Here is a 23,324-nt window from a genome sequence, read left to right as displayed (position 1 = left end):
CTTTTTCTGTGTGCTGCCAGGCCTCCCCACCAGGGGGAAGTGATCAGATTGGGGGAACCAGAGTCCAGTTCAGAGGCAGTCCCTGCTCACCCCACAACCGTAAAGAATGAGCTGTCCATTAGCTATATCTGAATAGGAGATCTAGGTTTACTGCATGCATTGTCCATGGTTGGTGCGTCAGTTTGTGCAGGCCCCCTTGAGTCCAGATCTGCCTGACTTGAGGGTCTACTTGTGGGGCTCCTGAACCCTCTGGGTCCTTCCATCCCCCTATCATTCCATACCGGCTCTGGTCTTATTATGTTTTATAATTATTTTGTAGCCTTTTAAAATATAAACTGGAATTTTCTTTGTTTGTTTCTTTGTTTATATTTGTTCACTTTACATCCCAATTGTAGCTCCCACTTTCCTCCCAGTCCCACCCTTCTTCCCTCCCTCTTCCTCTATCCATAAGAAAAGAGGAGACCCCTCCCCCATACCAACCCATCCCAAGACATAAAATCACATCAGGACTGAGCATTTGTCTTCTATGAGGCTGGGCAAGGCAGCCCTGCCAGGGGAAAGTGATCAGAAAAGCCTTTTCCACTGCATTCCATTAAACCCACTGAGTTCACTTTGCTCTCCTATGTGAGCATGGTGTATGACCATTTAAGGAAGCACTGGTAGCTAGTCAGAGAACACATGTTTGATGAGAACTTACCCTCCTTGACAGCAGTCAATGGCCAATAGCCTCTCAGGTAGGGGTAGGATGCCCTGCAGCCTTCGCTCTCCAGATTGTGATTTTTATCTAGATTGTTCCTGTGCATGCAGTCAAAGCTTCTATGAGTGCATGTGTGTGATGGTCTTCTCATGTCCATTGAACACTGTTTCATTGCAAACACCACAACATCTACTTCCTAAAACCTTTCCATTCCCTTTAGATAATTGAAATCAAACAAGACCTCATGCAGAAGTTGGCATTGAATGGTACGAGATGGCTGGAATGGTTCTTGATAGAGCTGAAAGAAGGCTCAGCCTTAAGGCTATCTGATCTCCTAAATCAAATCAGATAGAAAAGCTGCTGATGTAGGGTCATTGGGGACTGGTGTCTTCAATCAGGAAGAAGAAGGTCCAGAGTCAGTGATCCAGCAGTCTTACAGATTTTATAAATATAATTGCCGTGGAAAGGCATTTTAAAGGAACACATTTGACTTTATCTTGCTTTTTAAAACAAACAGTGAAACTATAAATATAAATGGGATTGGAGAGATGGCTTAGTAGGTAAAGTGATTGTTTACACTTTAAAATAAACAAAGACCAGAGTTTAGACTCTGAGTACCTAAGCACAAGAAAGGCGTGGTGGAGCTCTCCTGAAACCCCAGTGCTGGGACACTGGAGGGAGACAGATACCTAGACCTCACTGTCTACCCATTCTAGCTGAATCCCATGAGCTTCAGGTTCCGTGAGAGACCCTTGGAGAGTATTAAAGGAAGACACCAAACTATGACCTCTGCCTTTAACTGCATGTCACACTCCCCATTGAACATGCATATACAGCACGTATACACATGGTATAGGTTCTGTAAGAGGTCAAGTTTGGCACTGATTATTTCTTATTTCTCATCCTCATATGCTAAGGTATGGAGGTTTGGTCTGGTTTATAAGCTCAGTGTTTCAACATTCAATGACAGAATCAGAGTTTCAAATACAGGGTTTAACAGGAAGCAACCAAACATGTGTGCAAAAGCACCCATGCTCACTGCAGTAACCGACTCAGCCCTGCGCTTGTGTGTAAGTTCCCAGCCCCTCTCTCCCCTCTTCTCACTCTCACACACACATATGTTGTACGAAAGTTGACACATCTTAGATTTCAAACAAATGTTGAAAAACATGGTCACTTCCTTTTAAGAGAACTAAATTTCGAGGAAATGACCTTTCCAAGCTCGTGAATGTAAACTAGCGAGCTTGTTCAAGAAAAAAAAAAAAAAAATTGGTACCTTGGGAAATTGGAATATTTAAAAATATGCCTGGAAGAGCTAGATGACCTTTACTTTTTCTCACTAAATATAAAATGCTCACCTGCGTCTAGATTGCACATTTGTGGAAGGAGAGTTTGATTTGCGCTGTTTGAGCATTTAGACTTAAGGCATTTGACTTGCCAAAATTCACAGCATTAAAACAAAAGGAAGTTTTCCATGTCCACAGTTTTATCTAATTTCATCCAAAAGGTGAAAAGTAAAAAAAAATAAAAACAACAAAAAATTAAAAAAAAAAAAAAAAAGAAAAACCTTGATGGAAGGCAAAACACAAAGCAGCCATTACTTTTCTCTTGCAAAGGAACTTTGCGGGCAACGAGTTGCACCTTCTACTATATCCAGATTTGGCATGGAACTCAGGGGTCATGTTAAATTAAAGAGCCATATACATTCCTACCATTAGAGCCATTGCATAATCATTGGTTCTGATTTCTACCCTTGAGCCTTTACAAAGCAGGAAAAGCCTTTATATTTTCCCTTCTCATACATTCAATGCCCAAATTCCTTGAATTAAACAAGAGAAGGACAGAGTAACAGGAGAATAAAGTGCACAGACATTCCACACCTGAGTAGCATGCTTGTTTGGTGGTTTAAATCACGAACTTACATTCTTATACACCAAGGAGGGGAAATGAAGAGTGGAGACTGGCTTCTATGGAAGAACAAATAGTCTCCTTTAAGAAAGACAAATGAGGCAGGTGGTGGTGGCACATGCCTTTAATCATTGCGCCCTCAAGGCAGAGGCTGGTGAATCTGTGAGTTCAAGGCTGGCCTAATCTACACAGTGAGTTTCAGGACCGCCACGCCAACATAGAGAAACTGTCTCAACAAAGAAACACAGAAAAAAACAAACCACCACCACCAACAGCAAAGAAAGACAAATGGAGCTGGGTATGGAGGTTCACACTTAATCTTAGCACTCAGATGGATTTCTGTGAGATCAAGGCCACCCTCACCTATATAGTGAGTTCCAGAACATGGAGACACCCTATTTCAAAAACAAAAACCAAGTGATGCAAGAAGAAAGAGTAAATGAGTTTGTGGGGAAGAGAGTGGGAAAGAAGAGAGCTTGTGATGTCTGTCTGCACTTCGCACGCGTGAGTGATCTCTTTTCCCCATTCTCTGCCCTGAAGAGAAGCGTCCCCTCAGACTGATCTGTGGAAGTCTTCATTTCTGCTTTTAGTCAGGTAAGAGAAGCTATGAAAGTATCTTTTCACGTATACTGATTTGTAAATATCTTTGAGCTGAAAATAATCTTCATGGTAGCTCCGAACTCCAAGAGGGCTCCTGAGTTTCATGTTGTAATCCAAATGTTTATTTGCCAATATTATAAGAATTAACATTTTTTCATTTCTACTCTGAAAATAAATAATGCCTACTGAATATCTAGGAAATACATGTACTCTGGTGCCTCATATTTGACCAAGTCCCCTGAATGGGGAGACCTGGTGGTACTCAGAGGAAGAATAGCAGGCTACCAAGAAGAGACTTGATACCCTATGAGCATATACAGGGGGAGGAAGTTCCCCTCAGTCACAGTCATAGGGTAGGGGAGTAAGGGGAAAATGGGAGGGAGGGAGGAATGGGAGGATACAAGGGAGGGGATAACCATTGAGATGTAAAATGAGTAAATTAATAAAATTTTTTAAAAAAAGAAAAAATTTGAAAATCATTTTTATAAATATCAAATTAGTGTTCCTTCCATATCAGAAGGGCCATAACAGAAGTTGAATAGGTCCTGCTATTTTTCCTCATATACTATTTCAAAGATTTTGGGGCGGGGAGGAAAGGGAGGGAATGTCATACAGACAATTGGGAGAAATGTTCATATTATTTGTTAATTTCAAATTTTCTTTGCTTTAATTCTATCTATCTATCTATCTATCTATCTATCTATCTATCCATCTATCTTCCCTCCTTGTATCCTTTGTCATTCCTTCTTTTCTTTTTTCCTGTTTTTGATACAGGGTCTCACTATGTAGTCTTGGCTGGCTTGGATCTCATGAAGTAGACCAGACTCCTTTGAACTCACAGATATCTGAGTGTTAGAATTAAAGGCTTATACCATCACCCCAGGCCAATTTATTTTCCTTTTATACTATTTAAGAAATAAGTGTCAGAATAACAAAATAAGTATGAAAATAACAATGTTGTTGGAAAAGAGTAGATAAAGGTAGAGAAGTGTACTAATGACCATTTGTGAGGCTGTGAGGTTCAATCCTTTCAGATGAATATCAAGGTCTTGTTGGTATTTTGAATATACATGAAGATTTATAATTTTTATATTTTTAAAGTTTCATGTGGTGATCATATTCTGCTGCTAATTAATTACGCTGCTTTCAAAGAACTTGAACCCATTTGAACTACTTATTAGAGAAAAAAGGAAAAATTTTAATAATCTGTATAGTTTCTTTTTCTTTTTTCCCAATTACTTTCTTTATTCCTTTTTGCTTCTAAAATTTGACCCTCATGTGGCATCTGTTGCTAAACATTCCTTCTCACAGGGAGACATAAACAACTTTTACCTTTCCTTGTAAGGCCTCAGTGACAGACCTAAGAAGGAATCCACAGAAGTCCACTCTGGGGAACCAGTGACTTTATTGAGTTTTCTGTCACTTACTGGGTTGTGTGCTCTTTTCCCAGAAGGCCACACCAGAAAGTCCACTCAGTAGAGAAGATGGCTTTCCCATAGCTGCATAGGTGCCACTTCCCTCCCCTAGTCTTCCTGGGTCCATATATTTTCTAATGCCACATGCAGTTAGGGCAGCATTGTATACAACAATTGGGCAGAAGTAGCTCGGTACTGAGATAAAGCTTCTGGGACCTTTCACATCCCTCTGTAAGGGGGTGTGAATAGCTGAGAAGCTCAGTTGGGATGACCTGTTGATAATAGGCACAGATGAATATTCAGGGGTTGTTTAGTTTACAGGATAGTTCTGTACAACAGCCTCATATTTGTTAAGCATATTCTCCACCAGTGATCTAAACCTCCAGCCCTAACGGTAGAACATTAAGCTCAGTATGCAAAAAATGATATATCTATAAAGAAAAAGCTATTAAAAGCCAAATTTATGGTGTAGTGGTGTGTGTGTGTGTGTGTGTGTGTGTGTGTGTGTGTGTGTAACTTGAATCACAAAGCACTTTCCTTATTTCCCCATTGAGCATTTGTCAAATCTAGGCCTTTACTGAAATAGCACGTGCTATTGTTTGTACAGCATTCATGTATTTCTCAATAACTAAGGTTCATTGTTTATATCCTGTTTTCATGAAACAATTGACATGGCTTACCCCTCTCTCCATTCCCAGACAAGTTTTAGAATAGTGGTTTAGTCAATAGGGCAAAAACATTAAATTGTTATAGAGCAATGTTTATTAGATTGAGGTTAACTATGGAAGAATAATGGTAATTAAAGAAATCTGCATTCCTTTGCTCAACCACAGGAGAATTGCTACTGAATTGTAATAAGAAATGATTCCAGTGCCTGTTTTTCAGTTTCTGGGACCAGTCTAAGCACAATGTGTTTCAGGGACTCATTTCCACAATGGAATACTACTCAGCTATTAAAAACAAAGAAATCTTGAATTTTGCAGGCAAATGGGTAGAACTAGAAAAGATCATCCTGAGTGAGGTAACCCAGATGCAGAAAGACACACATGGTATATACTCACTTATAATTGGATATTAGCCCAACATAGATGTCTTCTGAGAGTCTCCACTCAGTGGGGGCGGGGGGGGTTTGGAATAGATGCTGAGACTTGTGCTGGACTCCAGGAGAGAGTGCTATGAAAGAATTGGGGGGAGGGAAATGGAAGGACTCAGAAGGTCCAGGAGCCCCACAAGGAGACCATCAAGGGCAGCAGATCTGGACTCAGGGGGGGCCTGCACCAACTGTTACACCCACCAAGGACAATGCATGAAGCCAACCTAGACTCTATTCAGATCTAGACAACAGACAGCTTATTCTCCACAGTTGTGGGGAGAAAGGGGACTGCTTCTGACACGAACTCTGGTGCCTAATTTGATCACATCCCTTGGTGGAGAGGCCCTGAGGATACACAGAGGAAGGGGAAGCAGGGTATCAGGATGAGATCTGATATGCTGTGGTCTTATGGTGGGTGTGGAGGTTCCCTTTTGTCAGAGGGCTAGGGGAGGGGAGTAGAGCAGAAGAGGGAGGGAAGGTGAGAATGGGAGGATACAAGGGAGAGGATAATAATAGAGATGTAATCCGATTAAATCAAAATAAATTTAAAAATTATCAATAAAACCTGACTTAGTGTACCTAGAGAAAAATGCTATCAAGTAAGAATGAGAATATTGTCATTTCCAAAGAAATTCTCCAAGGCTCACTTGAAATCAAGCCAGAATGCACAGAGTTCAGATCTGTATTCACACCTGCACTCTTATTTCTGAGAACACCAATCTGGTGCCTCTGGGTTTTTAATAAGTTCTAAATGATTCTCTTTTTATCCAAAAAGATATTTCAAAGCAACATGTAAATAAGCAAATAAAAGTTCTTTTTATAATTCTTTAAATATGTAAACACTGATAGACTCCAAAATTTCATTTCTAAGAATTTATCCTGAGAAGATATGATTGAAATGAGATGCTGGAGAACTAGAGATGTTCTGGCAAAAAAAAAAAAAAAAAAAAAAAAAAGTCAGGGCAAAAGCCCTGGATTATACACACCTAAAAAGTTAGATTAGGCCACTAGTCCTAAATGGCAATGAATGCTAAGTCATAGAGAGGTGATTTAACATATGTATCACATAGGAAAGAACAGATAACTGGTTGTGGTGGCACCAAGTCTGTCTTCATGGTGTTGATGGGCTTGGCAGTAGTGGCACACATCTTTTTTAGTTAGTTTGTTTGTTAAGTATTTACTTATTTATTCATTTTTACATATACATTTATATTATTACATATATATATATATATATATACATACAATAGACTACCTATAGCAAGAGGAACCATGACACAGTCAGGAATTATATAAGTGTTACATTCTTAGTTACATTCTTAGTGTTTTGGCTATTTGTATTTGACAGCCATGAAGAAAACATCTTGGTGTGTCTAAAATTCTGAATGTAAGTCAATCTCCATCACATCTTGTCCTTATCAACTTAAAACATCTATCTAGACCTAAAAACATCTTAACCCTTAAACAACTAAGCTTCATTGTAACACTAAGCTACCTGGTCTTCAACTCCATCAGAGACTTGAGAAGGAATAAACTTGATTACCTGAGTATGCTGGAAGTGCAAGTTAGTAGCTTTCCAAATGAGAAGATGACAAATTCTGCTACCTGAATAGTCACCTAAAATTCTCTATAATGTTGGAGCATCTTCTTAAACTTTCTGGCCCAATATACCTGACAGACATTATTTGTAAGGCAGAAACTATTGAGGACTTGCTTACCCTGTCTTGGCAAAGTTTGGCAGTCAACTCTGCCTCCATCCAAGCTTGCCCTTTTTTAGGCAGAATTCTGTCTGTGGTAGAAATGAAAACATTTTTTTTGCTAGTGGCTTGTTCGTCACATTTGAAGCCATCTCCATGAGGAGGTTCTTTGATGCTCATCATCGTCCTTGAGGTTGACTGGGTATTTCCAGGAAGTTAGCCTGTCTCGTTGTTAGTGAATCTTTAAAATAATTAAAAAAATTTTAATGCCATATTCTGCATGCTTCTGAGGTTTTTGAAGACCTTATCTAACTGTCTTGCCTTATCTTTCTATAGAATCATATCTATCTGCCACACCTAAGATGTATATTTTTGTGATAAAAGCAGACAATGATTGACATGACCATGATTTGATCAACTAACAATTAACTTTTATAACTTATTTATCCTAAACAGCCTGCAATAGCACTTTCAAAGTATTGGAACTATTGTATTATAATTGAGTTATATGGGTACAATACCTCATATTAGAGTATATATATATGTATATATATGTATATATATACACACTCACATGTATAATGTGTGTGAAGAATAATCTTACATTTTTATTCTATACCACTGTTTCTGGAATTAAACTTATTTTGCATCTATATACAAAATTCCATACCAGTGAATTAAAAATAACCTTGTGAATGACAATTGAGGCATTAAGTTGAGGAGTAGATTCACTAATCTACTTTTTGTTCTATCTTCCCTATATATTTCAATATTCCCTCTTCTTTCTTTTCAACCCATTGTCCAAACCTAAGAATGTAAGATAAAGGAAAAGAGAGACATTGCTAACCTTTTCTTCTCTCTAAATAAGACCATTAATAACTTTTAAACAACTCCCATTGATTATAACCCTCTATAGCCCAAGAAAGCAACTAAAAACTGACCCAACTCTCCTTAAAGGAAATGGGGCATTGTTCTCTTAAGGTTTCTTCTGTCTGATTTTGGACAAATAGTACCTTTGTAGGGGCTCAAATAAAATTGGGAAAATGATGGTACAGCATTTGTGGTCCAGTTTCTAAATGTCGAGAAATTCCAGCCTTAATTAGAGTCCTGTGTGGGACAGTTTGAAATGATGGACCAATTTGGACTGGAAGCTTTCTTTGAAAGTGTCCTGGAAGCTGTCTTGTTCTGATGAGGAACAGCAATAGAAGCACTTAGTGCTGAAACATGAAGGATACAGGATGTCAGTGTCCAGCATGCTGACAGGAACACATCCTGTCAGGTCTGATCCAATGTCAGTGTGTGGTTCTTTTGTTATGAAAGCATGTAATTTCTCACAAGCATTACACATGCTTATAAAGAATTACAGGAAAATACATCCAAACAGATGAAGGAATTGAGTAAATCCTGTAAAGAATTACAGGAAAATTCAATCAAACTGGAGAAATAAATGACTAAGACTGTTCAAGACCTAAAGAGGGAATTAGAAGCAACAAAGAAAACACAAGCTGGGGCAATCTTAGAGTTGGAAAACACAGGGAAGAGAAGAAAAACAATGGACATAAGCCATGCCAACTGAATACAAGAGATGGAAGACAGAATCTCAAGTGTGGAAGACAAGATCGAAGTGGCACACATCTTTAATCCCAACACTTGGATGTAGAGGCAGATGGAACCTGTGAATTTTAGGCCAGCCTGGTCTACAGAGTGAGTTCCAGGACAGCTAAGGATACACAGGGAAACCTTGTCTAGAAAAAACAACAAACAAACAAACAAATAAAATTGGTTTAAAAAAAGGAATAATTGGGAAAAAGATAAGCGATATGCATAATTAAACAGATTTAGTTTAAAGTCTGTCTGGTTGAACACTGTTCTTGTTCTTGCTCTTCATGGTCATCTGAAACTGTTAATCCTGTCACTGTTGGATATCTCAGGAAGGGAAACAAAGAGATCTAACTATAGCCAAAGACTGTCTTCAGGATCCAGGCATGAAGCTTTGGGTTGAGTAAGTGAGGGAGAAATGCATAGCTGAACAGTGTAAGTCAGGTGAAGCCTTAAACCCAGACATCCTTGACCCCTCCCTCTGTAGGCTCCACGTTCTCCTGCAAAATAGTCTGAGAAATTGACAGAACTGAGTGAAATTCCTGCTGTTGCTGGCAATAGATATCACCCTTCTTATTTCAGCATGAGTTCTAGGAAAATCCAATTTCTTGGAGACTGTTGTTTCATAAGTCAGCACCTCAAAAGGGAGATGAATAAAACCCTCTTTAGAACATCATCATTCCTGCCAGATATATCATATTGGCACATCAAGTTTGGTGTTTTAATGGTGACATGTCTCCAGGGGAGCAGTTATTCATGGCTAAACGCTGGGGATGTGCTCCTTAGAATGCATCCCGTGATACTATTATGGATGTTGTTATGTACACCTGAAGCAATCAGGCATATTTTAACAACTTGACAGGACTTGTATGAATTAATTTACACAAATATCAAGATGGATGATGTTCCTAGCTTCATTGGTCAGGCTCTGGATTTGTTACCGTGGTTATTTAGATAGCAGGGTGTACCTACATGTTTTTAGTCCTCCAGAGAAACCCTGGATGATGACATTTCACAGGCTCCCTTAGGAAGATAATGTGTAGAGCAGCTCTATTACTCCACACTGAAGGAGGGGCAGACCTTATGAGTATATAGAAAGGCATCTGAATTCTTTCGCCTGTTTTTAATGCATACCCTCTTCCTGTTCCTCTTGCCCTATTGCTATGACAAACCTTAACTTTGAATATACCCTGCTTTTTAGTCTTGTGAGTCCTTCTAGAGAATGAGACAACAAAGCTGTTAGGCAGGTTCAGCACAGCAAAACCATCTGTTCCACCACAACTTCTGCCAGGTAGTTACTCCTTTGTAGAGTCACTTTTGGTTTCTTTACTCATGTATTTAATGACATCACTGAACTAAAACTACGAGGCTCACTTGAAAGGCCTAGTTCCTATCTGGAGTAGGGACTGTGTTTCAGCACCTTCTGCCAAACAACTCACCAAGCAAAAGCTTACTATGGTGAAGCAGAGAGTGATGCAAACAGCGTTGAGATGTACGTTCTGAACTCGGAAGGTAACACCAGAGGAAACTTCAGGCCAGGAACTGTGGATATGGGTTCAGGCAAGAACACGGACAACCAGAGGACACGAAGAGAACAGAAAGAAGCTGATGTGTGGGTGCTGCTGGTGGTGGTGGCTGCACTGCTTCTTTTGGGCCTTGGTGTCTCAATTGATTTGTACAATTATTTAGGAGGTGTGCTCACCAGTGCTTACTTTGCTTACCCAGTGGGTTCTCTGCCTGGCTACTGAATGCTTTCCTCAGCATTTGTCACTGACTTTACTTGTTTTTTTTTTTCCTTTCAGCTTTTTCTCCTTGAAAAAATTTTTTAGATTGAATAATTTGTTGAACTTATCTGAATTATTTTGAAATATCATTTTCTAGCCTCATGTTGTATTCCCTACCTAGATCTACATCTGTAATTGAGGGAACAATTCCTTGAAGAGAATTTTAGTCAACATGTACACACAGTGCCGTTTTGCCTCATGGACACTGCAAATTTCAAATCTATGGATCTGACTATTAAAAGGAAAAAGGTGATTGATAATCATTATTCTTAAGTACATTTAACAGGAAAGCAATAAAGTTAAATGGACTAACATGTCCTATCCTGTGTGGTTTGAAGAAAATAAATTCATTTGGAGCTGTTTTAGTAGCCTTTAATATCAGCAGGTGACCAACCATCCTCATTTCAAGAAAATTCAACTTTTAGTTCTCTTTTTGAAAGCATCAGATACTTATTTTCCAAAATATTCTTTTCTTTCTTCAGTTAAAACAAACAAACAAACAAACAACTTGGCCATAGTTTATATCAACTTGACACAAGCTAATGTCATATGAAAGGAGGGAAACCTTAGTTTTAAAAAATGCTTCCATAAGATTTAGCTGTAGACAAACCTGTAGAACATCTTCTTAGTTAGTGATCAATCACACCCCTTGTGGTGAGGATCAAGCCAATAAACAATGCCCCTCATGGCCTTTGCATCAGCTCCTGCCTTAAGATTCCTGCTAAGCTTAGTTCCTGTCCATACTTCCACTGATATTTAACTATGATGCTATGATGTAGATGTCTAAGATGAATAAAGCCTTTCTTCCCTCCAGGAACCCCCTGCACATGCATGCGCACGCGCGTGCACGCACACGCGCGCGCGCGCACACACACACACACACACACACACACACACACACACACAATCAACCTGCCTCTCTGACTAGTCAAGAAACCACAGAATACCTGGTTAGTGCCAATGTCATGTGCTTTTTGATGACAGTAGTAAGACCGTTTTTAAATATAGCCAGAATTCTAGTTCAGTTTACATCAATGTTACATTTTTTTTTTTTTTTTTTTTCTGAAATGGTCCTTCTAAGTCCGGAGAGAAAGATGTCAATATCTTTCATTCTACAGTTTATACAATTTTCAAGTAGCTTAAGAAATTAGATACCGCTATAAGAAAATCTGAATCTCTCCCAGAATTGTAACATCAACCCAACAAAATATTAGAGTATGGAATGCCTTAGGATAACCACTCATTGATCTCTTATATCCTAAGGGATGGGAAAACTCAACACAAACTAGGAGTTAGGCTGGGAATTATCTTTAGAATAGTAACAAGTTATATTCCTATGGTGAACAGTAAAATACTTTAAAAATTATTCAAGGACATGTATGATGGCTAAGAAGTAAAGGGACTTGCAATCAGCCTAACGAATTCAGTCCTTAGGACCCACATCAGAGAAGAGATTTGACTCCTGCAATTCTATGAGCAGTGTATGAGAGTGGAAGGTGCATTCGATCAAATGACTGGTGAGTGGAAGCGGTTTTCACTATCCCAGCGGAGTATGGTATAGAATAGTTATAGCCACTACGTGAAGACCTGCCGTCTGTGTTCTAACGGATGGCATCATCAGCTGTGTGTAAAGACAAGTTTTTCCCTTCGTTGTCATTGCTACAACAGCCACATGCCAGGCAAATTCATGTTCACTCACCATCAACCTGCTGCTGGGACTTTGAACCTGAGCAGTTCCAGGTGCTTAGTTTCAACCAAAGCAGAGTGAAGTGTCGTTCCTTGACAGTGACAATGAAAAGCCCCACTCTGCACTGTCAGAATTATTCTATTATGGCCATCATTTGGTAATGCTTAGGCTGCTGAGCTGTGATATAAAGTACCTAGTTTTTTTTTTTTCCAGGTAATTTTTAGAAGAACTGTGAGACCATAGAGGAAATATTTTTTTTTCTTATTAAGCCAAATGTGGTGCTTTGAATAGTAATGGCCCCCATAGGCTCATGTCTGTGTGAATGCCCGGCCCATAGGGAGTGACACTATTAGGAGGTGTGGTCTGGTTGAGGAAATGTGTCATTGTAGAGGCAGGCTTTGAGGTCTCATATGCTCAAGGAATGCCCAGTGTGGTACACAGTGTCCTATGCTGCCTGGAGAGCAAGATATAGAACTCTCAGCTTCTTCTCCAGAAGAATGTCTGCTGCCTGAATGCTGCCATGCATCTCATCATGGTGATAATGGACTAAACCTCTGAACCTGTAAGCCAGCCTCAATGCAATGTTTTCCTTTATAAGAGTTGTCATGATAATAATGTCTCTTCACAGCAATAGAAACCCAAACTAAGAAAGAAGTTAATATCAGGGAATGGGGTATTGATGTAATAGGCTGACAAATGATTTTGTTTCGATGAATTTGGACTTTGGGTTAGAAAAGCAGTGGAATGTTTTTGGGTTTTTTTTGTTTTGTTTTTGTTTTTGTTTTTGTTTTTTTATTAATTTATTCTTGTTACATCTCAATGGTTATCCCATCCCTTGTATCCTCCCATTCTTCCCTCCCTCCCATTTTCCCCTTATTCCCCTCCCTTATGACTGTTCCTGAGGGGGATTACCTCCCCCTATATGCTCATAGGGTATCAAGTCTCTTCTTGGTAACCTGCTGTCCTTCCTCTGAGTGCCACCAGGTCCCCCCCTCCAGGGGACATGGTCAAATGTGAGGCAGTTGAATGTTTTAAGTGGGGCTTCATGGGTCATACCAGTAGGAACATGGAAATCAGTGGTACAGAGTATAATGCAAACTGTGAGGGCTCAAGAGCTTTCAGAGGAGAATTAATTTGAGGCTCTGATGAGAAGGATCCATCAGAGTTGACTGAATACAACTGGAAAAAAATTCATATATTTTTCAGTTTATGCTTTCTATTGCCAACTGATCTGGTAATTTATAAAAGCTGTTTTTTTTTTCAGAAACACATGTAGTTATATTAGTTGTATACATGAATTTAAATGGGTTAAGAAAATGTACATCAGGGTGGCCATTTCAATATTGTAATATAACTGTATTATCTCATAAGGGATAAAGTACTTTTGCATTGAGTGGATTCATATTTTAGCTTTGCCACTTTTCATGCAAATTTAGTCATATACATATATTTAAACTTTCTTCATTTGTGACAAAGAAAAAGTATTAGTACCTAACCAGTAGGGTTATAGGAAAAAATGAAAGACAACCCATGTGAAAATTTTAACAGACAGCCATCTTACAACCAGTTTCTGTTATTTTTATGTTGTCATGGTGGCAGTGCCTGCAAATCCACACAGGCATAATAAGGTCACACTAAGTAACTGCAGGGTGATTCTCCAAGTCTTGGAATAAATAGAAAATAATATTAGAGTGCCATGTAAGGGGACTAAGATGAAATATGAAGTCTAACTCTTCAGGGTATCTTTAATATGTATGTGCCTCTTTCAGTAGTAATCAATGGATGACTAATAGAAATATATCCTTCCTGCTTCTAATTTTTGTTTTCCTTTTTGTCAGAGAAGCGGCGATCCTTGATCGTCTTTGTAGTAGGCGTCTACTTAGCTGGAATGTTAAGGAAGTAGGAAAGTGTCCAGTCGTTTTCCTGATGGCGGTTTTTATTTTAAAAACCTAGAGCAGGTATGGGCATCATCACACGTCTCCCATGTGCTATTTGGTTCACGGTCCCCTGATTGCTATCTTGTAGTGAATTGCCCTGTTTATTGCTTTAAAACTGCTATCTGGGTGACAGTCTTCTATTTGTAATCTTAAGATGGTTGTCTAGTGGTTGTGCTCCCCATGGTTTACCATGCTGCTTGATGGTACTTTGGAGAGAGATACAATTAGCTAACTATGCACCTGCTCAGCATACTCAGTTATGAGTATAACTGGAAGTGTGATATATATCTCAAGGCTTGTGGTAAAAGAAAATCAGAATGCAGATTTTACATGATCTCTTTGCAATATGAAAACATACCTTTAAATATTTTATATAGTTTATTCTCTCTACATTTTACATGTGTATATATAAATGTTGTGTATGTAGCATCCTAATATAGAGCTTTAAAGTCATACAGGTGTAAATTCAAGGTTTTTCAAGTTGAGAGCACTTGAGAATAGTGGGACTTTGATTTTAACCTTAACTACGGCCCTTAACTTCCAGTGCATTTCCAGTACCTTACAATTAACCTATGACTCTCTCTCCTTTAACACCACTGTAATTCTTTTTGACTGATTGTTTTGAGGCAAATCCTCAGTTTGGAGTCAGAATGGCTTGGGAATTCTTACATAGCTCAGGCTAGTTTTGAAGTCCTGATTATCCTCCGAATCGCAAGTCAGTCCTGGAACCATGTGTCTCAATCTCCAACACCAGCTTTCATCGTCATGATTTTAAATGATTGACACTGAGACTAGATCAGATCTTATTCTGCATTCTTGATGTTTTCAGTAACCACCTTATATGTTCTAAGTCCTAGAGAAGGCAGGCATCAACTTCTTTATAAACCAGGGACGTGGTGTGCAGTATCATTTCTATTAGTATTGATTCAGGTATCCACATTGCTAAGAAAAAAATGTGACTATTTGCAATATTCTTCAATATATAGAATGGCACAGTGACACCTTTATCAATTAGGCTTATAGCACCCTGTACAGACAGTAGGGTCTCCACATGATTATATTTTAGAAGTGTTCTATGTAGGACTACATGATATTATTTCTTGAATGAAGAGAATATAATTATCCATTATAAATAAGATGGTCCCAAATATTTTGAGCAAGTAAAACACTTAGTTACATTTGAAGAGACGTTAAGGAACTAATGAAGGTCGTTGGTAGTTGGAGTCAGTACATGACCATAAAGCAGGCTCCCACTAAAATAAAGCCTTTATTTAGCAGGTGAACTGCATTGGGTTGGAGATGAGGGAAGTGGTTGGCCATTAGAGGGAAGAAACATACTTCAGACAGGAAACGCAACTTCCTGGCTAGCACATATCAGTAATAGATGCATGACTCTAGATTTTAATATTTTTCTTTTTTAGTTTTATTTTCCTTATATTGATGGTCAGGACTACCTGAAAAATATTTAGTTCAAAATAGTAGGACAAGTCAATTGAGTCAGTATATGCATAATAAATTTGTATATTATAAAATTCTTAATAATTTGATAAATATTAGAAGTGATATAAATTAGCATGGTACTATTGGGAATTTCATTTGTATCTTAAAGCACAAGGAAGAGTTGTTCCCCTCTTTTGTTTACTCAGTCCATGATGTCCTGACATATTTCACCCTGAACAGAGTTAATTGACAGTGATTGATTCAGATGAAAAGGTCAAAACATCGGCAGGAGGGTGTGAGGCTATGTGTGCGTGACCATGCAAACAGGAAAAGGCGTTACTGGAAGACTATTTAAAGGGCCGTAACTGAGCATGCTCAAGTGAGCTTTCTGTGATATATTGTGTTAAAACAGGGTTTTGTTGTTGCTCCTAATTTAGTCTATATCATATATAATCAAATCGATAGATTAGTTTGAAAGAATAATAGACTTCTAATAAGAAATTATGGGAACTACAAAATTTTTTCACCTTGTAGGCAAGAAGAATTAATATTGAAAATTGAAAAGAAAGGATAAAATAAAGAGTTGTGAGTATCTGATATCACTCTCCCAGAATTAGCATGGGCATAACTCCAGAATCACCAACTGAAGGCCTGTTTCCCCCTCCCCTTCTGCAAGCATGAATTCTTTGTTTAAAAAAGTGTTGCCATGAAATGCAGTGGAGGCAGAAGGAACCAAAATGTTATTTGTTTTCCACCTACAAAATATTTTATATTTCTTTTATTCCCAATGAGACAAACCAAGCACGGTTATTAAGCACAGCCTGCGTAGATGAGTCAATAAACATATGCCTGGGTGGTGAAAACATATGGAACAGATCACAGTCCAAGCACTGGAGGCTTCTGAAGAATAGTCAATGAGACTTATACACGCGGACAAAAAGGAAGCCCTGTGTGCATCTTCAGGTTATTAAATGAAGAACAAACCTTTCTCTTTCCCACCTGATTTTTTTTTTGTTATTAAAAAGCTCCAGCACAGAAAGAACATTTGTTTCATATTTTATTGAATTTCATTTATATTAAATTAAAAATATATTTCTGACAGATTCATGTAACAAAAAGGCAGAACAGTTTTCAAATTGTTCAGCTGGGATGATCTGTACGGAATGAGGCAAAGCAGTTCGCATCCTATACTTGCCTTTTGCAGGCACACGTCCTTCCCAAGAGTCAAAGAGGATCCTTGAGAACCAACTCAAAAAGCCTAATTACATCAATTTAAAACACAGTTTCTCCCTCATACTCAATAACAACAGAATGTAAGGGGAGGAGGGAGAAGAGGCTCAAGGGTTGGAGGAGAAAAAAAAAATAGGGAAATTATACTAAAAATATACCTAACATTAAAAAAGTTAGTATGTGTTAAGTGCATAATCCTTCATAGATAAAATAGAAAAAAAAATGAAGATAACATTTCACCACACACAATCGGCATATCTTGTGTAAGCGAGTGCAGAGGTTGGACACGTCACAATAGTGCTGAACACAGAATCACAGGTAATGTCAAAATGATAACTTCCAACCAAAAAAGAAACAATCACAAGGCAATTACTTATATACAAATCAACCCTAAAGACAATTATGTTCCAAATAAAGATGTTCACAAAAGAAAATCAAAGCAACATTATCCTTATTTACAAATGCAGCTAGCCATGTCTTCAACAAGCTATAAAAATACTATTCACATTTTCAAACATACAGTAGTATTTTTTTGTTTGTTTGTTTGTTTCAAAAAGGCAGCTAACTTTGAATGCTGGGAATTAAATGAAACATTGATGGCTTACCAGCAAGATATTTTTGCAGCCCCGGCCTTTGATGATTCTTCAGAGGAAAGAGGGCTTGTTTTCTGTTTACAAGTGAAGGAAATAAGGAAATGAACATGATTCTGCCTTTTCTCCAAATTGTCTCCCTTTATCACCCGAACAGATCTTAGCCAACTACTGTAAAGCGTGCATGAGATGAAATTTTGAAAGATTTTAATGTGACCTAGTTTCGTGTGTGCCACAAATTGTCTTGCACATGAGTCTCATCTACATTTGATCTTGTTCTAATGATATTCAGAAAGAAATGGTCAAGCAGGCAGCGCATGGGAAGATGCACTCTCAGTGTGCAGCGATGCAGGCCTTGGCGCTCACGTGATGAGATGGACACAAGCCAGCCAGTAAGGTGTGCACTCAAAGTTAGCTGTCCTTGCACGGCTGCTCAGTGTAATAGTCGACCCATTTAACAGCAGTACCAATTTATGCTACATATTTCAAAGTACCTTACTTTAAAAGAACGGCTTACATATATCTACATTTAGAAAATAACTTTCATAGCTGATTACCGGAGTAATTCCAAAAGGGTTCTTGGAGTGCCATGGTTGCTATTCCCTCACTCCCCACTCCCCGCCCCTGAGAGATCCAGAACTATTTAGGGATGTGACTCTCATATTAAGGAAAATGATACAACTCCTCCATTAACTGAAAAACACTGGAAATGACACTTGAAAAGCAGGTTTCTGTCAATAGATAGGAGGTATGGTTTGCTTTTCTTCAAAAGGGCAACAGGCCTGGGGAAAACATCAACACTTCAGGGATTAAAAATAGCAGTAAGGACAGAGTGGTTTCAACAAATTGCAACTATTGCCTACAGGTGCAAAACCTTGTTTTTCTGTATTTGTATATTTATACAAACATAAACATTTCTAGTGACATGGGGGAAACACACTAATGCACTGAAAGAACAATTTCCTTAGCGTAAAGTAGAGAAAGAGCAGAGTCCGTCAGTCGACATGGACTTTCATTACAGTGAAACGGCGCTTATTACATATTTATTAGACGGATGGATGTTCCAACAAAAATCACAGGAAGTTCTTAAAGGTGAAGTGTCTCTACCTTCATGATAATAAAACTCTTCATCTGGAAAAAAAAGTCTAGCAGCTGTAAAATATTTATATCAGGAATAAAATAAGGTGATCAAAGTAAATAAGTTAGTCGGCAGCAATAACTTAGTTATATATACACACATACAAACTATATATATACACACATATAGAGTTTCATGGGAAGGTGAAATGTAAGAAATAGAAGTGCACAGACACGCAATGTGAGTCTCGGGATTCATTACAGAGCTAACTCATGTCAAATTCCTACAGAGAAGTCCACAGTGAGAGAATCAGCTGTCATGAAAAAACAATTTTAATACCCTAAATGTGTGTGTGTGTGTGTGTGTGTGTGTGTGTGTGTGTGTGTGTGTGCGTGTGCTGTCTTTTGTTTGAGAAGCATTTTTAAACACCTTTTAGAGTGGTTGAATATTTTCATGGAAAAATCAGGCATTTGAGGGCAAAGGCTAGGTCAGTGGTTCAGAGGAGGATGTGGGTCTTAGAGATCCACTATGGCTTAAGAAAGTGACAGGCCAGGAAAGCCGCTATGAACTAGTGATAGAAAAACCAAAAACAAGAAAGGCATTGGGCTAGTTGGGGTGGGAAAGCAAAGGTGCTATTTTCTTCTGAAGTTCAGAGGGAAATAAAAGATTCTGCTTCTGACAAGGTGATCACTTACTTGCAAAGCTGACTTTCTAGGAATTTCTTTTCAGAGAAGGCATGCGAATGTCTCCTTGAAACTGGGGATTACGTCATCTTTCAGGCAATGACTCTAGAAGCATTTTCCTCTGCCTAAACCATCTCGTGGCCAGGAGTGAGGTGAGACACACCTTACGCTTTTGTTTGCCCGCTAAATGAGTGGGGCTTGAACAAAGAGAATCTGCAATCCTTACCATTTTTAAAAGTCTGTTTAATGAATGAACAAAGCAGACTCTGGTGTTAGAAGGCTATGTATCTACAGACACAAGGGCACATGGTCTGATACAATGCCCCTATCTTTGAGTTCATAACAGCAGAGAGAACATCTTCAGAAGCATCTCTGGGATTAGACAAATTGTGTTGAGCCAGAAAACATAAAAGCTGGCTTCAGAGTCAACAAGAAGAAGGTCTCAATTGTCAAAGTTCTAAAATTATGCCTGATTCCCATTCATATTCATATGTAATTTGTTCTTGAGCAGATGGTCAAAAGGAGATAATACCCTACCTTTATGGGTCTACACAAGTATGAGACTGTCCTTCCGACACAGTGAAGCCCCCTGGATTCTCTGCCAATGGTATATGCAGTAGAAGTTGGCTTGTCTGGCCCTTTAACTGCTAGTACTGTGCTCTTGAATTTCCCATTTGCCTCTTACTAAATTATCAGTTAAAAAACCAGAGTCCAAAAGAACACCAAGCTAATATTTTAAAATTCTTGCTTTAGCATCTATTTATATAAAAAAAATAGTAATAGGTTCTATATTTTGATTATGTAGGCAAGAGGGTATGGTGAGAAAAGAAAGGACATTTCATATAAAATTTCAAAATAAATTAAACAATTTGCTTTCTAAATAATAACACTCATTTTGCCGTTGTTTGTTCCACATCTGCAAAAGGTAATAGCCCCTTCTCGTTTCCATTAGTCATTTCGAAGATTTCTTAAACTCACATGTGGATTATTCACCTGCTAAATCCTTGGAAGTGATGTCCGCAAAACAAACCTAAAATATAGCATCTCTTTATATTTAATGCACTTGAAATGGAATGATGGAATAAGAGAGCAAGATAAAAATCATCTGCAGTGCTTTAAAACAAGTTTTTACAGTTGAAACCACACTATGTTTACTATCTGCTAACTCCAACCATAACCATTTTAAATGGCAAGCTTATTTTTATTTACTATGCAAAATCCATCCTACATTTTCATAGCCTTAATTTTTATTTTTTTATTTTATACTCCATGGTTAATTTTCTAGTTTGATTTGCTTATTAATATTAAAAGCATTTACAATTTGATAACCTAACTAATTCTATGTCTTACAGCATTGTCATGATTGTGTCCAGTTATACACATGCTTTCGTGGTCACCTTTTTTTATTACCTTATGAACTACATGTACTAGTTAAATAATCAACAATTACAGACGGACAAAAAGTTTCAGGTTTTAAATAAAGTTTAAGCCTGTTCAAAGAGCATCTTGTATTTACATCCTTCTGTGTCAGGCATAAACACTTTTGTTTATTCTTCCTAGTTTTGACACTTCAGGAAGTAGACTGATTACCCCACCAACTTCATATATCCTTGAACTCTCATGTCCCTCTAACTTTTCTCCACTGTTGACAGTATGCATCACTCTCAAAAGGTATCGAACACGCCAATGATGCACTTGAAAATCTCCCATGTTTCCTTTCAAGCTAGAGCCTGCCAGTCATTCTTTCTCACCTATAAAAACCAGACTCCTACTTAATAAGTTTTTCATCTTTAGTTTTGTGTTTTTCATAGTTTGAAAATTGCATTTTTTACACCATTTAAAGAATGCTGAGAAAGAGAGAGAGAGAGGGAGAGAGAGAGAGAGAGAGAGAGAGAGAGAGAGAGAGAGAGAGAGAGAGAGAGAAAGGCAGAGACAGAGACAGAGAACCATATCCTAACCTATGCTCCTAATGTAATTCAAAGAACTAGGAATAGCTTTGTTATCAGCCTTGCTTGAGAAACAGCAGTTTGGTGCCTCTGGACTTCCCCTGACTTAGAGGACATCTTTTCTCATCTGCTTCTTTTCTTTTTAAAGATTTATTTATTATATAGATGGTTGAGAGCCACCATGTGGTTGCTGGGAATTGAACTCATGACCTCTGGAAGAGCAACCAGTGCTCTTAACCTCTGAGCCATCTCTCCAACCCTCTCATCTGCTTCTTTAAGTGACTATCCCACTAAAAAAAAAAAAAAAAATTCCTATGCCTGAAAGTCAGATTTCCCAAGATAAGCTTGATGATTACAATTTGATGATTAAAAATATATATAGTAAGCTTAATTTTAACTTTAATTTTACTAAGTCTTAGAAATAGATTCTGCATATTTTGATAGGTGATGTCCAGTAACTGGCACCTGATATTCCACTGCAATCTGTAGGCTTAAACTGGTATCTTACAATTTCATTTTACTCCATTGAACAAGTTAATCTCTCCAGCAAATGAAAGTCTCCCCTCCCCTGTTCTTGCTGGTTGTCACTCTCTTATGCCCTTGACAAACTTCCTCCTAGAATTTAGATCCTAGATAGTTAAATCTAAAACAAAGAAGAGATACCAGAACTATGGAAATCAAGTGTATATTAGAAAGTCATAAAAGAAAATGATAAAATAGCACTTGGGGTCATCCTTCATTATACCTGCATCTACCTCTAGGGAAAGATGAACTCCAAATCTTGTGCTTCTAGGGAGGAAAAAGACAACATTCACTGGCTACATTTACATTGCTGTAACAGTTACGAGACTATTATTAGGCATAGATTTCTCTACCAAAAAAGCTTTACTTTAATTATTCATAGGTACCTATATAAGCCCCATTTTCTTGTAGATGCCTCTGGATTAGGTAGGAGCTTTGAGCTTTCAGACTGTGGCTCCTGGATCTTTCTGTGTCTTTATCTCCTGTAAATTCATGGTTAAACTTCACGAGAGAAGATCTCAAAAATTCTCCTGTCTCTACTTGCCACTTTCAGTTTGCTTTACTTCTCTTAGTTTAAGAAGAAACCAAATCTAACACTTGCCAGGGGTTTGGCCAAAGATCACCACTTGCTTCTGGTTTCATGGTAAGACTCCAGATATGTCAGTTTGCCAGTGATGCAATGTTCTTTTTGGTCCAGCTTGTGCCTGGATAAGAACATAGAAGTGATTGTATTTGTCATCTTCAGTAGTTTGGAAGATGTTTAAATTACATGCCAGTGAGTTCTCAGAACTTTTACAAAAATGGTATTCTATGAAACTATTCACAAAAGAGCAAATGCAATCCACTTCCTTGGTCTCATGGAGAACTAATGTCACAGCAAATAAGTCCAGACTATTAAAACTTGATGTCAGTTATGATTTCTTTATCTTTTCCTCCATACATACTTTCAGTAGCCTTTAAATAAATATCAATTGAATAAATCATATTTGGAAGGATGGGCTTACTTTTTCAAAATAGATAGAAACATAAACTTCTTTGAAATATATTCTTTTTTAAGTACTCTCTGTTTTACCAAGAAGACTTTTCAATCTAATTGATTTGTTTTGAGGCTAGTGAGTCTAATTTTCTCTTAATGTTTTAATGGTAGAAAGAAATGTTTAAAGATATAAATGACTTGAAGGAAGAATTTTGTAAAAAAGAGAGATGTATTAGGCTTCCTTGTTTCCTAGCAACCGTTCATCACTGCTCTCATCACTCATTTTAACACTATGGGTGTCCTTTCAAAACTAAACCTAACAGAGTCAGTTCTACAACCAGGACATAGTATGGTAATATATGAAGAGAGAGTCATTACACAAATTATTAAAAGGTTAATGTACCAGATAATAAAATAATTGCATGAGAAGGGTTTTCATGTT

Source organism: Acomys russatus, chromosome 12 (assembly GCF_903995435.1).
Source record: "Acomys russatus chromosome 12, mAcoRus1.1, whole genome shotgun sequence".
NCBI lineage: Eukaryota > Metazoa > Chordata > Mammalia > Rodentia > Muridae > Acomys > Acomys russatus.
This window is presented reverse-complemented; position numbering follows the sequence as displayed.